Raw genomic sequence first — 19,079 nt, forward strand, 5'->3', positions numbered from 1 at the left:
ATGGAGAAAAATTATTTTGATTCCGAATATAGATATGGTAATATCGATTTTAAGAACCTATTTTTACTTCAATAGGTGTTTAAACGCAATTTTTCCCATTAGATAGTAGCGGCAATGAGAGTAGCGGAGGTTTCTCTAACTACGCTGTACAGCCAAAGGTAGCGGAGAGAGGATTTTCAGCCCCCTGGAGTGACTGATTTCTAACTCTTTGGGCCATATAGTTAATTCCTTCCCACATATACTTTTATTCTAAGGTTCGACTTTCGCAATAAAGATTGAAGTGAGATTGGAATAGCTCGTAGCACGCGTCGCGATAGACTCCATCGCCATCTCTTTTTCATAAAAGAACTAAAAGCTACCTTAGCCTACCTATGTGAGAAAATTCAGCTGGCGAGAGTGCGTTTAAATTAAATAAAATAATATAAAAATTAAGTTTAAAATGTTTTTCTCATGATCTTAAGCTTTTTAGTACTTTATAGGCACGCGCGTTTCGCACGTGGACTTCAAATTGCGAAATCTTGATCGACTTTAGCGCCCGCTCTCTATCTACAATAACTATAGCTAGTGACGTAGAAAAAAATTTACACGTGACCTCCCGTATTTTATAGAAACACCTATTAAAACCCAAACACTTCTTTTATAAATCGAACATTACTTTAGAAATGCTATTTATTAATCGCTATGTCGCAAAAGGTCTTAATAGAGTGCTAGTTAGGAGCAACACAATACAGAACCCCACACATGTAAGTAAGTATTGGGTATTAGCCTAGCTGATTATTTTTATTATATATTTGAAATATTAAATTTAAATTTGAACAAATTTTCAATTATCTTGTACATTAACTTAATAAACCCAAGATAATTTTATCAAAAATGAATTTTCAAGTTAACTGGTTTTGGAAATAAGGTAGCGAAACGCGAACGAGTTAGATGGCGCTTGTATTAATTGGTATGAAATTCAAATATCACAATAGCGCGTACGTGGGTCGGTTTGGTCCCGCAAATTAACCTAAAATCTCACTTAAAATAAAAAATTCATAATACAATCGAATACGTAGTCTTAATTTAAAGAACAATATGTAGATTTAAAGTCGAATCTCACCTAAAATCATAAGGAATCTCACCTAAAACCATTAAAATGGACAAATGGCCCAGTTGTGGGCCCCCGATCTCCAAAATTCATAACGGGCTACCGAAGGCGTGATATTCCCTTTCGATTGAGATATCCCTGGCCCTTCTAAGCCTAATTGTTGGAGAGTTACGTAGAATACGGCGGCGGCGACGGCGGCGGCATCGGCTACACTATACTTGAGGCCAGTACACACAAACCTCGTAGGGATTGTGTGTAAAAACCACACCCCTCCACCTTTCCTCGCGTAATCCCCCCTTTTCTTGAGGGGGGAGACACTCCGTTACAATCACCCTTGCCCGGGAATTTAATACAATAGATAAGGGGGGGGGGACCCCGGCAATTGAATCGAACCCTCGGAACAGAACGAAATAACATCTATTCCCCCATTCGCCACCCCGCGTTCAATACAATTTCGATTTCATTCCGTTTGAATCGATGTCTCGCTAACAGCGATGGTATGGTACGACCACTCGATATGCTTATAGATCTAGAGGGGGGGCGAATGGCAGCCGGTGAAATTCATCAAAGAGGGGGATAAATATAATGGGGGAAGAGACGTCTGGTCCCGGATAAAAATGAAAAGGAACGTCATCCCCTCGCCTCCCTCCGAGGGACTCCCCCAACTTTCGACAAACACTTTATGACACGTCCTGTTCGCACTTCGATAATAATAACTAATTATTATTAAGATCATCAAATAAGGATTGAGACATCATGCAATATGATTTGATATCGCGAAAAATGAGGTGAATCTCGTTTTTCAACTAATTTTTCAAACGCCAGCGTGGCCGTTGAAATATTTGATTGGTATTAATTTACGTTTGACTAAACGTAGCAATGGTCCAGAATCATCTCTCCGCAGCTTTGGCCATGGCCGCCATTGTGGTAACATTTTTCTCCCCTCAATAAAAACTATGGAAAAAAAAACTGTGACGTAGTACTGCCAAGTCCCTATTCAAAGTAATTTCTCAAGACCTTAATATTAATATTAATTGAAATTATTTCGGAGAATTATTAATTATTAATATATAATTCAATTAATATTTTTACGGGTTAATTTACAACGATATGTCTAGGAATAACCGAAAATTTAAAAATACCGTTATTTTTTCAAATTCTATCTCGTTCGAATGGTCTGACCTTAATCGAGTTTCGAATGGTGCCAGTGCGAACGGTGTGACTTTGATCTCTCACCGTTACCCGTGAAAGGCCAGAAATATTCCGCTTCTGGTATTTGTTCTCACTTTTATTTCCGTTAGTTGCTGATCTAGAAAGGTCGAGGGCGGATGGCTCCGACAACAAAGCCCCGATTCGGGGGAGGACCAGCAGGCTGCCCAAAAAAAGTGGCAAAAACGAAGAGGAAATTCCCCAAAACGGTTCCCTTTCTCCTCATTATTATTCAGCGTCGCTGGCTCTGGTCTCTTCCAGCAGCGGGATCCTGACCTCGGCGACCTTGCCCCCCTCCCCATTCGTCGACACTTCTCCCCCGTGCTCCGTCCAGACGTCGATTACGATTTTGTAAATATGTCGACTGATTTCACTCACTCTCTCTTCTTTTGCGCAGCTGAAAAATGCCGTCATCGGGAGAGAGCATCGGCTCGGCAGCCATTATTATTTATCGGGGGAGGATAAATAGTTCTTTTTATAAACTAACGTGGCCTTCTTGTTGAAATGTTGCTCTTACGTCATAGTCTCTTACTTTGACAAGCCTACTAGCGCGCGCTACAGTCGCGAGGAATATAGCTTTTTCTAGAGCGCGTGCAAATAGCTCGTGCGAAGAATATACTAATAAAGCTGGGTCTTGTGACGTAAGAGCAACATTTTAACAAGTTGGGCAAGACCACTTTTTATTTTATAAAATCAACTATTGATTACAAGTTTCTTTTAAATCAACTTTGAGTTGACTCTACAAATTATGTCGTTTAGAAACCAAGATGGTTTTTTTTTAATTAAAATTAGAATATACGCCTATATGAATAGAGTAGTATCGCTCGGTAGCTTTGGACTATGGCCGCCATTTTGAGGGCAGTTTTTTTATCTATAGGAAAAAACATGGGTGACGTCGACATACGTCACGCCGATATTACTCTATTGTATACAAAACTAGATTTCTAGGCGGATGTTTTTCTCTTGTTTTTTCTTTTTGTTTGCTTTCTTTCTTTGTTAACTTTATGTTATTTATAAATTAGAATTATTATGTATTTTGCATATTAGGCTCACTCCAAAGGTATCATTTATATTCATTCGCTGGCTTATTAATCCCAGCCACGCGCAAGCAACTATTGCTGATGTGGCACCGGGATATGATGTAATAAAATAACTTGAAAAAATTTATGTAATATTGATAGCATTAATAAATTATTATCTAAATCTAAATATTAAAAAGTGGGTTAAAATGTCAACCCACCCTGAAAAAAAATTTGAATTTATATGAAAACGAATTTCCTGTTTCGTGTTTTCGGTTTAAAATCGTCCGCGGTTCAGACGACGTGTAACGAAATAGCAGTTTATCATTGGTCTTTCCTACAGTGGCGTAGTCAGGGGGGCACAGGGGGCAAATGCCCCCCCGAAACGTATGGTCGTACGTACATATATTTTTATTTTTTTCAATGGTGTGCCCCCCCCCCCCCCGAAACAAAATCTACGCTACTTCTTTCCTAGTGGCGTCGCGAGGGATTTCATTTTGGGGGGGGGGGGAATCTGGGCCAACTATTTCTAGTAGAACTTAGATAGGATGAAATGCCGAATATACAGGGTCTTTTTTTTTTGCTCGGAAAAGTGTTTTTTTTCAAAAACTATTTATAGTACCGATTTCAAATTTGGAAGGTCAATTCTCTATACCGGGGGACATCAGTTTGAGAAATTTGAGCGTTTTCGGTAATGTTTTTCACCAATTTTGAAAAATTATTTTTCGACCACTAGGTGCGAGATAAAAAATTTCTATTATAAAGTTGTAGGCCGTCATCGAAAACCCTTAAAAATTGTTCACTCGACGAAAAACAACTTATTTATCAGTGAAAATTCGAGCTTGAAAAATTTACAAGTTGGTGAAGCCAAATTACGATTGTTTGAAACGATAATTGAAAAGGGAACAAGTCTAATACAAACGTAGTAGAGTTTTCACACTTAAAAAAATGTACACGTTTGGTTTTTAAATGCAGATATTTTATTCACATAAATTTTTACAAAACATTTTCAATAATATCACCATTGGCTGCAACACAGGTTTGTGCGCGGACAATTAAGTTATCAAACGCTTTCTCTACCATTTCTGGTGTGACGTCTCGGCAAGCACTGAATATTCGTCTAATGAGTTCCTCCCTAGTTTCAATGGGCGTGGCGTATACCTTTGCTTTAACGAATCCCCAGAGAAAATAATCCAGCGGTGTTAGGTCAGGTGACCTTGCTGGCCAATGCACTGGACCATTTCTCCCTATCCACCTTTCAGGAAACTCGTTGTTGAGGTGCTCAGTTACTTGCCGGGGAAAATGCGGAGGGGCGCCATCTTGCTGAAACCACAACTGACGTCTTTCAGCCAATGGAAGGTCGTCGATTGCGTCACTCAGTTCGTTCTGTAGAAAATGTAAATACCTTTGGCCGTTGAGGTTCGTCGGCAGGAAAAAGGGACCAATCAAACGGTTTCCAACAAGTCCAACCCAAACATTGACCCGTTCAAATTGAACCTGGTGATGATATTCAAAACCCCAATGTGGGTTGATGTCAGACCAAAGATGGCTGTTTTGATGATTAAAGGGCCCATCTCTAGAAAATGACGCTTCGTCGGAGAACAAAACATGGCGCAAAAATTGTCTATCTTCTTGGACAGCATTTAGTAACCAGTTGCTAAATTCATAACGTCTTTGATGGTCTCCGTCAATTAGTCCTTGGTGGAGCGTAGCTCTGTATGGGTGATAGCGATTCTTACGAAGAATTTTCCACACACGATTTGCAGAACAACCCAAATCAGCAGCGGCGTTAGCGCAACTGTGACGAGGATATGCCACAAAGTACGCGAGTACATTGTTCTCGAAGTCTAAATCCGGTTGACCCAATCCGCGAAACCTAGGTTGCAAGTTACCAAATTGATTGAAATCGTGAATTGCTCGTCTTACTGTATTTACAGATGGTGCTCCATTTGGATGTCTTTCTGCGAAGATTTCAGTCACTCTTCTAAGGTTTTGCGCTGCTTCTCCATAGTAAATGGCAACTATCTCGGTACGCTCAGCTACTGAATAACGAGGCATTGTTCGAAATATTATCAAACACTGATAATAATCTCCCAAAGTTTTCCTTTAAATACCCAATGCATGTTTAGGATTGACCTATAGCCTCGTGTTTTTTAAATCCGGTCGTTTTTTTAACCAAAGTTTCAACTGGATTAGGTAATTCGGTTTCAATTATCGTTTCAAACAATCGTAATTTGGCTTCACCAACTTGTAAATTTTTCAAGCTCGAATTTTCACTGATAAATAAATTGTTTTTCGTCGAGTGAACAATTTTTAAGGGTTTTCGATGACGGCCTACAACTTTATAATAGAAATTTTTTATCTCGCACCTAGTGGCCGAAAAATAATTTTTCAAAATTGGTGAAAAACATTACCGAAAACGCTCAAATTTCTCAAACTGATGTCCCCCGGTATAGAGAATTGACCTTCCAAATTTGAAATCGGTACTATAAATAGTTTTTGAAAAAAAACACTTTTCCGAGCAAAAAAAAAGACCCTGTATATTTTCCCTTCAGTTTTGCAAAAACACACTTAAGCAACCTGATTCCCTAAAAAATTGCGATTTTAGTAATGCTTACGTTGCACAATAAAACGTTTATTTATTAATAATTGTATTTTTGTGCAACAGTGCTGTGATTAGTTGTTATAACTATGCGCAAGTTAGCACAATTGGGGGGGGGGCAATTTTGAATTTGAAGGGGCCATGGCCTCCCCAAAAAGGGTCTGGCGACGCCACTGATCTTTCCAAGGATTCTATATGTTAGAAGGATATGAGGCGAGGGACGAAAAATGTCAGCGCCGTCGGTGGGTCATGGGCGATAGAGAATCCGTCTTTAGGTTCCGTCAAGAACAAAACATGGAGGAAGCACCGCCAAAATGTTTACCCACCTTTTAATATAGACGTATAGCTTAGTATTGTGATATAACAATAATTAATTTGAACTTTAGACCACGCCTTACGCTTTATGAACGGTTTCACTACAGGTAGAGCTCGGCGTTTGGATAAGAAATAATCACTTTATTTATTTTTATCCACAAACGAAAATTATCCAGAAAAAAATTATTATTTTACATGTTAAATTGCTATATAGCCGTGGATAATATCCATGGATAAACAGTTAATCGTAATTTTTATGGTTAATCAAAACTTTAGCGGTTAATTTATCTGTTTCGCCGAGCTCTAACTCGACGGAGAGCATCGACTAGGGCTGTGCGAGTACGCGAACATCATCTATTGCTCGGCATTATTTTTTGAGGTCGAGTACTCGAAAAAGTAATTGGAAAATACTCGTCGATTATCGAGTACCAAAAAATTGCATAGTCGGGTACTCGATTACTCGAATAAGCTGCTCTAAGTTCAAAGAGAGGTTTTTTCAACTTTTTGGGGTGGAAATAATAAAGGGTACCTACAAGTCGTACAAACAATAAATGCTATGAATGACCTTGGGGATGGATCACGGTTTTTAATACGTAGTGCGCCTGCGCGGTTTTTCTTCAAACAATATTATTAAGTTTTAGTTTTGGTTTGTGTCACTTCACGAGTTCGGATGTTGGCCGGCGTTAGGACTCAGGCGTCTTAACTTCCTAAGCAATATTCGGACAGAAGGTACATTCATAATTTAAAATAATGTATATTGTATTGTTATTTTACTATAATTAGGCTAGTATACTAGTCTTTTATATCCCACCAGTCACTATAAGGTTACTAAAGTTGTAGAAACTGTGGTTCATTAAAATTAAAGGAATATTTTTCAGCATTGAAAGTTAGTTTATACTCTTTTTAAATTTAATTTCCTAATTACTTGAATAAAATAGCTCTCCTAATCAAGTACTCGATAACACGACTCGTTAAAAATATCACTCGACTCGAATACGCGATGAAAAAAATTAAAAGTGCCACAGAATCGTTTTAATTTCGGGAATCAAGTTGCCCTTTAATTTGGCGCTCCTCGATAAATATTTCATCTCGGAGAAGATCCCTTCACAAGAGTAACACCATTAGAGGTCAATATTTAAATACCCAGATGGCGCCAGCAGTCTGCTAAATTAGCGAAAAACGTGAATTTTTTCGCGTTTCTTTTCAAATTTCCTGAGGCGAACTTTTATTTATAGTTTTAACGTAAAGCACCGCCTAATATAAGTGTTATAAGTAATTATTTATTCCCTTCATATTGTGGAATTAAAAGATTTAAAAACGAACTTCTACAGTGGCTGATCAAAATAGGGGGTATATTGGGCCCCCCAGATTTCAGTTGGTGTTGGTGTTCCAGAAAGGTCCCAGGCGCGTGTCGAGGGCGGATGGGATTAACAACAAAGCCCCGATTCGGGGGAGGACCAGCAGGCTGCCCAAAAAAAGTGGCAAAAACGAAGAGGAAATTCCCCAAAACGATTCCCTTTCTCCTCATTATTATTCAGCGTCGCTGGCTCTGGTCTCTTCCAGCAGCGGGATCCTGACCTCGGCGACCTTTACTCCCCCCCTGCACCCCCTTTCGCCGACACTTCGCTCCCCCCCCCCCCTCGCTCAATCCAGACGTCGATTACGAGTTTGTAAATAAGTCGACGGATTTCACTCTCTCTTCTTTTGCGCAGCTGAAAAATGGCTTCATAAAAAAAGGGGCCCAACAGATTGCTTCGTGGTTTTAATAAGCAAGATCATGGTAAAATTATTAAAGTCAAAATATAGCCTAATATTACAAATTAAATCAAATCATTTTTAAATTTAAAAAAGTTCTAACTAAAGCCAGAGACCATCTACCTCGAGAAGGACTTACATCTACCTCGAAAAAAGGTGTCTCAAAAGTGCGGCAATTTGACTAGTGAAAAATTTACCTAAATATTCATAAATAATGGCGAATATCACGTATTATAAATTTAGCATTCATCAATCCCATGCATTTAAAAAAATCACATCATGTAACTCATATTAATTCTGACGGGTAAAGCAAAATGTTGGCTTTCCTTCTTGTTTTTATACCACCCTTTTATACCACCCTTTTTACCCCCCCCCCCTAGTCAGTGACTACTAAAATAAATTAAGATAGGAGGCGCACTAGTCAGGCTGACTACTAAAAGAAAATATCCTTATGTTTAAACCCTGTCTACAATACATTTTTTATTGTCGCGCGTGCTCGTACCCTAAGATTATGTTTAAACCCTGTCTACTATACATTTTTTATTGTCGCGCGTGCTCGTCTTTGTACCTTTAAAACTGCCTCTACTTGCCGTGAGATGGCGCGTTTTTAAAAAAGTCGCATCACATTCGTGACATAAAAAAATGAAATAAGACATACCATTAGGTAGCTCCACCCTTAAAAATGCCAACGATTCTGAGCCCTTTAAGAAACCATTGTCCTAAAAGAATTTTCTTTAATGAAACCTTGTTCACGAGATATTAAATAAATTACTTCACTTCCAACTCCGTGAGGAAAAACGCGTCATCAGCTTTACTGATGCGAAGCGATATTTAAAATAAAGTCCTAGTAATAATTGCAAAATGTGTTGTTTAAATGGACGGACTCCATAATTAATATCCACACAGTGGGTATCGGTAACAGCATTCCTAGACCTTATAGCGCCTCAAAACTTGCGCCTACCCACGAAAAATCTTATATTTCACATATTCTATTACTAATCGGTGTCATTAATGGAAACAAAATTGTTATACGTATCTTGTTTACCATCCAAATTACCCATGGTTGGAGGAGTGACCGAGAGTCAGTCTGGGAGCACCTAGCTAACCGGACCATACGGTGGTTTCCAATGCGTATAGACCCCGTTTCCTGTTTGCTTGTTTACTCGGCCAGCGGTTATCCAGGCGAGGACCTTAACGGAACCCCTATTAAGTTAAAGAAACATCATGAATCGATTCCGAAAGTCAGTGGGTGAAAATTCCCTGCCCCCCCCCCCTATTTCACTTCCCTTACGTCATAACGTCGTCTGTTCCGGTGTCTTTAAAACCACAAACATTTGGAATCGACCTATTGGGTTTTATCAGAAGTAACATATCACAATAAGTATGATGGAACATATCACAATAAGTATGATGGAACATATCACAATAAGTATGATGGAACATATCATAATAAGCATGATGGAACATATCACAATAAGTATGATGGAACATATCACAATAAGCATGATGGAACATATCACAATAAGTATGATGGAACATATCACAATAAGTATGATGGAACATATCACAATAAGTATGATGGAACATATCACAATAAGTATGATGGAACATATCACAATAAGTATGATGGAACATATCATAATAAGTATGATGGAACATATCACAATAAGCATGATGGAACATATCACAATAAGTATGATGGAACATATCACAATAAGTATGATGGAACATATCACAATAAGCATGATGGAACATATCACAATAAGTATGATGGAACATATCACAATAAGCATGATGGAACATATCACAATAAGTATGATGGAACATATCACAATAAGCATGATGGAACATATCACAATAAGTATGATGGAACATATCATAATAAGCATGATGGAACATATCACAATAAGTATGATGGAACATATCACAATAAGTATGATGGAACATATCACAATAAGTATGATGGAACATATCACAATAATTATGATGGAACATATCACAATAAGTATGATGGAACATATCACAATAAGTATGATGGAACATATCATAATAAGTATGATGGAACATATCATAATAAGTATGATGGAACATATCATAATAAGTATGATGGAACATATCACAATTAGTATGATGTAACATATCACAATACGTATGCTGTATTATATCACAATACGTATGCTGCAACATATCACAATACGTATGCTGGAACATATCACAATAAGTATGATGGAACATATCACAATAAGTATGATGGAACATTTCACAATAAGTATAATGGAACATATCACAATTAGTATGATGTAACATATCACAATACGTATGCTGTATTATATCACAATAAGTATGCTGGAACATATCACAATAAGTATGATGGAACATATCACAATAAGTATGACACTTACTAAGGTAATAATTCACATTTTTGACCAAACCTTTTTTCGACATGGACCTACAACCGAACTGAGTTGTTTATTATCGTCCTTGGCTGTAGTATATTTCGCCTTGGGAAAATTTAGACACTAGTGGGCTCTGTACCGAATTAAATGTTGATCGCGCAAGAACTCTGTAAATCAATTCGTTGATAATCATTGATTTAAATCACACAATGGAGGAATAAAAAATAGAAAAAAATAGGCTCTTAAAATATAAAAATACAGAAAATCTGAGCAAACTAAAATGTTAAACAGTAATTAAATTTAATTAATATTTCATTTAATTCAATATTAGCTAACTGATAAAAGTAAAATATCCGTTAATTATACAGCAAAAGAGCCATAAATTGTATAAAAATCAATAAATTCAATAAAGTCAAAAAATACGAGTTTATTAAAAAAGTAAAAAAACTGCTAACCCTGTTGTATACTCATGTATTGATGTATTCCCGAGAAATTTAGACAACAAGGCGGCCATGGTTCTAAGGCAGGGTGTGATAGGAAAAAGGGTAGATGATTATAGTGATGTTGACGTCACGAGAATACTCCCTATAACCACATGAATATAATCCTTTTCTCATTGCGGTATTTAATTTCTGCGAAATCTTTTAATTTGCGGGCAGCGGCAATTTCGGTCCGGTCGAGTATTTTAATAAAACAATGGCTTTATTTTTTTTTAATCGTTTCGCTCGTGCGCAATCCGAAGTGCGTTGAAAATATCAATTTTCGCTAAATGGCTGATTTATAACGAGATGTTTTTTTCGGTTATTTTAATAATATACTTTTTGGAGTCGAATATAATATTGGCCTTTTGAAAATTAAAATTGTAAAGCCGATTTTTTTGGTGACCTTCATACTAAAAGACACTTTCTAATTAGGATCGTGAAGGTTTTTCATTTTAATTAAAACAAGACGTATTTACAGTTTATCTTATTATTTCATTGCCATAAGTAACAGTATAGCCCTAAGTGTGAAACTTAATTATATTCTATAAGTATCTATCTCTAAAAAGTTTATGCTTTCTTTCTTCGTCGATTTTTTTCGTAACAAACATTTTCCAATTTTTTAGTTTGCACCCCCCCCCCCGAAATAAAATCTTGGCAACGCCCCTGTTGGCAGCTCTTAGAAATTAATTTTTTTTAATGTCTGCTTTCAGTTCCACGACTAACGCAAACAATTACGGTTCTAATAAAGTTTAGCATATTTTAGAAAAATTTGCTAAAACAGGATATATGACGAGCGAAACACGATTTAGTCGTTCAAACTTCTAGAGCGCTTTGCATAATTCAATTCAATTCAATTTATTTTAGTAAACCTTTTGAAAAAAAAAAAACATTATACACACAACGGGCTAAGTCACAGTGTGACTTGTAAGCCCGGGCTATTAAATTAACAAAATTTTAGACAAACTAACAACTAAAATACAGTCCATTAGTAGAAAAAAATAAAAATACCCGCCTAATACCATAGAAAACTCTACAAAAAACAAAAATTCAGAAAACACAAATAAATAAAAACCCACGATCAAATCATTTTCTGTAAATTAAATCTTTAACACACTTTTTAAAATATGGAAGATTGTTATATAAGCTATTAACGCTATTGATTAGTCGGTTTTATTTTTATATTTTTGACTTCACTGTTAACGAAAAATGCAGTAAAACATATCCGTGCCAGACTTATGAGAATTATGTTACTTATACTTATGTTATTATATTTGTTATTTCTAGGTCAAACATGTATCTTATAACGAAAAGGGAAATGGGCCATAGGTATTTATGGATATAATATTAAATAATATAAACATTTTGAAATAACTGTAATTTGAATTTCGCGCTCGATTCGATAAACTATTTCTTTAACGGTAGGCCTGCCATCTTTCAAAGAACTATTTTATGACTCTAGAAAAAATAATATAGAAAAGATTTTGTGACACGGTTTTTTTTAAACCTAACCATTCTTGATTATATTGTTATCGTTATTATTATAAATATTATATAAATAATATTAGTCTTAGGTTCTTGGGTATTGTTTTGATAAATTTCCACAGTTGTTATAAGCGACGGTGGTATAGTGGTTAGCATAGCTGCCTTCCAAGCAGTTGACCCGGGTTCGATTCCCGGCCGTCGCATAGTATATTTTTAATATTGTTTTAATAACAAATAATTGTTTTTTTTTTTTTTTTTTTAAATACCTGGCGCTTTTCTGCAATGATCTACAGTTATTCAATTTGCGGTCGCTTTGAGACGTCGACTCTCAAGGCAACAATTTCTTGAGGTGAAATAGCTGGAGATTTTGTTGTTAAAAAATTATGTTCTCTTGGTTGTCGAAAAAAATCTCGCTTACTGTTAATATTCTCAGGGAGATAAGCGAAATTTTAAAGTATCCACCTAATCGTCAGCTTCCCCAAACCGCCGCTTTTCAATTCTTTATCGAGCGGCGGTTTGTGGAAGCCAATGAGGTAGAATAAACAGAGATCCAAATCCGCCTTCCAGGACCTACCGTTTCGCGGGACAGTATTTGTTGAGTTGGAGAGTTAGTCCCAAAGTTAGTAAATTTTAGCGATTTTAGGCTATAAAAGGTTGCCTCGATACGCTAAGGGTTAAGGTTGGTAACTTCGTTGCTAACGAACATCGTGATGTCACTGAGATGAGATCCTATTGAAAATCAATGGGATTTCATCTTCAGGGCCGTGCAGAGGGGGGCAGGGGGGGGGGGGCAAAATCCCCGGGGCCCGGGTGAAAAGGGCCCACGAGTTGGGCCCGTAGCTGTAGGGCCCATCGAAGAAGCTCAAGGGGGGGGGGTGCAAATCAAGATAACTTGGGAGAGGTTTTCAGGGCTCAAGGGGGGGGATCGAAGGGGCCCGCGAGAGTAAGTTTGCCCCGGGCCCCAGGATACCTCTGCACGGCCCTGCTCATCTTGGTGACGTCAGCAACAGACGAATTTTGGAGGCAATCCAAAAATTCTTTCAAGCCGTTTCTCGATAGAGACCCCGTTGAGTTAGGCCTAGTAAATGAACTTAATCAAATTGTGTTGGCGCCATCTATCGTGTTATTGGAAAACTAAACCTTAATATATGTTGCAAAAGTGTCTGCTTATAGAAACAGATGGCGCCAAAACGATTGGATAAAGTTGAAACTTAAGCCTAATTCTCCTACTCAAATAAAACGTGTCCCGCGAATCCCAGATTTGTTTGGTTCTCTATTTATTCTACCTCATTGGTGGAAGCTGACGATTAGGTCTTGGAGGAGAGAAGTATTCTGGAGTGGAAAAGTCGAGCGCCACCTGCGGCTTTGTAAAATTTCCATCATGCTCTTTTTGGTCGGACGTCATCAATCCAGAATGATGGCAGATAAAGCTGACGTCCGACCAAAAACCGGTTTAACCGGGGTAGTCTGGGTAATTATAACAGCAATAGGCGGGAAAGGACGTTCTTATTACCGCTATGGGATTTTCCATTCCAGAATACTTCCCTCCTCCAAGATTAGGTGGATACTTTAATATTTCGCTTCTTCTGGTGTGGATAATTACTCAACACAGTCAACTATAATTCGTCAAGCAGGAGTAAAGAGAGTAAACTGATAAATTCATCTGCTTATCTAGAATTTATCTAGTAAAATGGCTACAGGTAGCGATTTTCGGAAGATGATTTTACTTTCGAAGTATTCGCCAACAGCGTTGGACCATGGACATAAGGCACTAGTAACTGCATTTACTACTAAAATCAATGCTCTGACTACTTGAATCGAAATATGGGGGCTCACTAAACAATTTGACTAGTGAAAAATTTAATGTCGAATATGACGTATCATAAATTCATCATTCATCAATCCCATTTTTTTTTTAAAAATCACATAATGTAACTCAAGTGATATAGCAAAATGTTGCTTGTCCTTTTTGTTTTTATACCCCCATTTTTACCCCCCCCCCCTAGTCAGAGACTATTAAAATAAATTAAGGTAGGACCAGTATCTGCTATCGTATGCAAGTTGAGCCTTGGAGGAGAGAAGTATAATACTTCTCTCCTCCAAGGTTGAGCCATTCATAGACCAAATATTAAAGGGGCTCCAAAGTTCAGTGGCGAAAAAAATAAAATTGAGCATGCTTTTCCTCCCCCCCAACCCCTCACTCGGCCTTGGCAGAGGCGGGCAGAGTTAACCGTAAATTTCGCACTTTACTGACTTTACACACATTTTGCCACCGAACTTTGGAGCCCCTTTAACCTGAGAAATGCATACTACCAAGGTTTTTAAAAATCGTGCATGCACTACTAGGTTGGCTGATAGACCCGGTTTTTGGAGGGAAAATTTGCAGGTGATAGTCGGGGGGGGGGTAAAGAGTGGGTTCCCCTTCTAAGTGACGTCAGTGGGTTAGAAGAAACGCGTCCCGTGATAATAAAGAGAGGAGAGACTAGCCCGCTCCCAGTTTTCGTCCTTAAGCCTTGCGTTTAAAATATTATTTATAAATATTGTTTTGAATAAATAAATTTTCCGTCTTTGGTTTTCTAATTTGAAAGCTGCCCTAAATGTCGGGCTACAACTGCAATAAGACCTTTGCTATAAAATTATTTTGATATTAATACTCAAACGTTTAACTATTAACATTATGATTTCACAATTTTTTTAAAATGGCTACAGGTAGCGATTTTCGGAAGATGATTTTACTTTCGAAGTATTCGCCACCAGCGTTGGACCATGGACATAAGGCACTAGTAACTGCATTTACTACTAAAATAAATGCTCTGACTACTTGAATCGAAATATGGGGGCTCACTAGTCAATTTGACTAGTGAAAAATTTAATGTCGAATATGACGTATCATAAATTCATCATTCATCAATCCCATTTTATTTTAAAAAATCACATAATGTAACTCAAGTGATATAGCAAAATGTTGCTTGTCCTTTTTGTTTTTATACCCCCATTTTTACCCCCCCCCTAGTCAGAGACTATTAAAATAAATTAAGGTAGGAGGCGCACTAGTCAGGCTGACTACTAAAAAATATATTCTTATGTCCAACCCTGTTCACCACATCCATAATCAATGGCAACCCTGTTTTCCAAATACTTGAAAACCGGACTACCATTTTCGAGGAGAGCCCAAAACTCAGCTTGCGTCTTCGATGGCTCGAGGGAAATAAGTTCTTCTATTAATCACAAACTAGATAGGCGTCTCCATACAAAAAAAAACACACACACACACTTTTGAAACACGGGAGAAGCCTTTGACCAGCCGTTAGAGGCGCCACTAGTAGCCCTGCTGAATCGCGGGGAAATTTTTGACCAGTATCTGCTATCGTATGCAAGTTGAGCCTTGGAGGAGAGAAGTATAATACTTCCCTCTTCCAAGGTTGAGCCATTCATAGACCAAATATTAAAGGGGCTCCAAAGTTCAGTGGCGAAAAAAATAAAATTGAGCATGCTTTTCCTCCCCCCCCCCAACCCCTCACTCGGCCTTGGCAGAGGCGGGCAGAGTTAATCGTAAATTTCGCACTTTACTGACTTTACACACATTTTGCCACCGAACTTTAGAGCCCCTTTAACCTGAGAAATGCATACTACCAAGGTTTTTGAAAATCGTGCATGCACTACTAGGTTGGCTGATAGACCCGGTTTTCGGAGGGAAAATTTGCAGGTGATAGTCGGGGGGGGGGGTAAAGAGTGGGTTCCCCTTCTAAGTGACGTCAGTGGGTTAGAAGAAACGCGTCCCGTGATAATAAAGAGAGGAGAGACTAGCCCGCTCCCAGTTTTCGTCCTTAAGCCTTGCGTTTAAAATATTATTTATAAATATTGTTTTGAATAAATAAATTTTCCGTCTTTGGTTTTCTAATTTGAAAGCTGCCCTAAATGTCGGGCTACAACTGCAATAAGACCTTTGCTATAAAATTATTTTGATATTAATACTCAAACGTTTAACTATTAACATTATGATTTCACAATTTTTTTTAATCGAAAATAAAATTTGTTCTTCATATTAAATTGTCTTCAATAATTCTTATACTAGATTAAATGAAAGGTATAAACTGTTGAAAAAAAATTGTATTTCATATTTATAATATAATACAATATATTATATTTCATATTTATAATATAATACAATATATTATATTTCATATTTATAATATAATACAATATATTATAATATAATACAATATATTATAATTCATATTTATAATATAATACAATATATTATATTTCATATTTATAATATAATACAATATATTATATTTCATATTTATAATATAATACAATATATTATATTTCATATTTAAAATATAATACAATATATTATATTTCATATTTATAATATAATACAATATATTATATTTCATATTTATAATATAATATAATATAATACAATATATTATATTTCATATTTATAATATAATATAATATAATACAATATATTATATTTCATATTTATAATATAATATAATATAATATAATACAATATACTATACTATAATATAATACAATATACTATACTATAATTCAATATACTATAATATTTGTAATATACTATAATATTTGTAATATACTATAATATTTGTAATATACTATAATATTTGTAATATACTATAATTCAATTCAATTCAATTCGAGTTTATTACCTGCATATAAACATGTTTGTTGTTGTAATATAATATAATATAATATAATATAATGTTTCAAAGAAAAATGTAACTTGATACTGCCATATTAAAAGCAAATACATGTTATTCAAATATGATGAAAGACGGCCAAAACTATAAACAGTATAAACCCCCTTTTTATCTCGACTACACGGGAATTTCTAACCCAATGACGTCACTGGCGCGAGAGAGGAGTGTTCATCGCTTTATGCGAATTTTGGCCAGCGTTTGCTCCCAATACACCCCCGTTGGCATACTACATAAAAATCGGTGGCCATTTTTTCACAATTTATCATGGGAGTCTATATTGTAGCTGAGTTCTGAAATTCTACCACCCTTTTCCATCCATAATTTGTAACATTGAGGTTCGAGCTTTGGGCAGTTAAATTTTACAAAAAATACTCCAGCCATATGAGGCTTGCCAATGTGGCGACTATCATTTTTGCATAATCCATAAAAACAATGATTAACTACCATTATTTAGCCATTAATATTTAAACTAAGAGTAAGTAGACTCAAAGTACACCTTTATCCTCCTACAGCAGCGAAATATTAAATAAATAAGACCTAAACTTCTCTAAAACTGGTCATTTAGGCGTCAAGAACAATGATGCCATTTTAAGTGCGAACTTTGCAGCGGAAGCTCGCTGAAATCGACTGAAGTGACGCCAAGTTTGACCACTTTGAACTAAACTTTACCCGTGATTTCCAAATCTCAGCTTTGATACGCACTTTTTCAAGTCAAAACTGGGAGTCCCGTTAATATTTGGTCCATGAGCCATTGAACACGCCAGTCTATTTACTCCTTTCGATAAAATCCTAGATGACCATCTTGCTCCCCTGCCGGGTATTGCTGCCAGAGGTTTGTCAACATCTTTGGCAATATAAAGAAAAGCAGTTGTAAGTGAGTAGCGGTAGCACAAACTCTGACTTTAATGGGGATTTTATGGAAACATATATGAAACATAAGGATATTCGCGACCGAAACGAGTCTAGGTGGCGTAACGGCACTAGTATGATCTAGCGTCTGCTACTTACAAATTGAAAGGTCATAAGAACGTTTTTTCTTAGATAATCTTATAAAAATATGTGCAAACGTTGCAAAAATTATATTAAAATACAAATATAATTATTTAAACAGTCAAATTTACCAAATAACGACGAGGAAAAACTAATAGGGTCTGCTTTAGCAGCTACCTATCTAGGTTTCAATGGCGAACCAAAGAAGCCGTAGAGATAGTTTTCAGCCGCGAATACCTCGGGAAATACCGTCAACCTCTCCCATTAAAAATCTATTTATCTGTATATTAGTACCCGCCGTTGTGGCGGAGTTAATAAGCCTTTGTTTGTCACTGAATTTGACGTCATTTAAGGCCCCTCCCACAATGTTCCGCCACAAAATACCACAGGGTATATGGGGAGATACTCATTCCAAGTAGCGTTATGGATTCCTGGTAAATACAATAATCGTTTTTGGCCAAGCACACAGCATAGAAACAAAGACCAAACAATTTTAGGGATTAATATACTATATTTTTAATGAACTAAAATCTTGAATTAATTAAGTGGTCACCAGGGCCACTAACACCCCAAGCATTTAATTTTAAACTGGCCCAGCTAATTTTTAAACTGGCGATTGGCCTGTGATAGTACCTTATTTCTCACACTGGACTAGGGCTGCGTTCAACAACTATCAACGGAGAAAAACCGTTGAGTTATCGTTGAGTTCTTTTAATCAACGCTAGGTCACAAAAATCTAAAGTTGTTGTACGATTTATATAGTTCGCTGACTTAACGAACAAAATATCGTCTGCTACCCCTCCTTTAACTTTGTCGAATGACGTCACGACACCGATGAGCAACAGAAAAACCATCTCGCCCAGCCGATGTTTCCGCTGAGTCTCCGATGATCAACGTGACGTCAAAACCGGAAGTCAAAAAACCTGTTCAACAAAAAACCGCTGACCGTTGAGCTCAGCGCTGAGCTATTTTAGAGTTGTTGAACGCAGCCTAGAGAATATGTTGC

At 36.8% G+C, this 19,079-nt stretch overlaps 1 non-coding gene across 1 annotated transcript; it reads left to right on the forward strand.

The window, feature by feature from the left end:
* The first annotated feature begins 12,481 nt into the window (after positions 1 to 12,481).
* Positions 12,482 to 12,553, forward strand: TRNAG-UCC (transfer RNA glycine (anticodon UCC)). Its single transcript has one exon. It is a non-coding gene; the product is annotated as a tRNA-Gly (tRNA).
* The last annotated feature ends 6,526 nt before the right edge of the window (positions 12,554 to 19,079 follow it).

Source organism: Leiobunum rupestre, chromosome 7, assembly GCF_980474605.1.
Source record: "Leiobunum rupestre chromosome 7, qqLeiRupe1.1.hap1, whole genome shotgun sequence".
Lineage (NCBI taxonomy): Eukaryota > Metazoa > Arthropoda > Arachnida > Opiliones > Sclerosomatidae > Leiobunum > Leiobunum rupestre.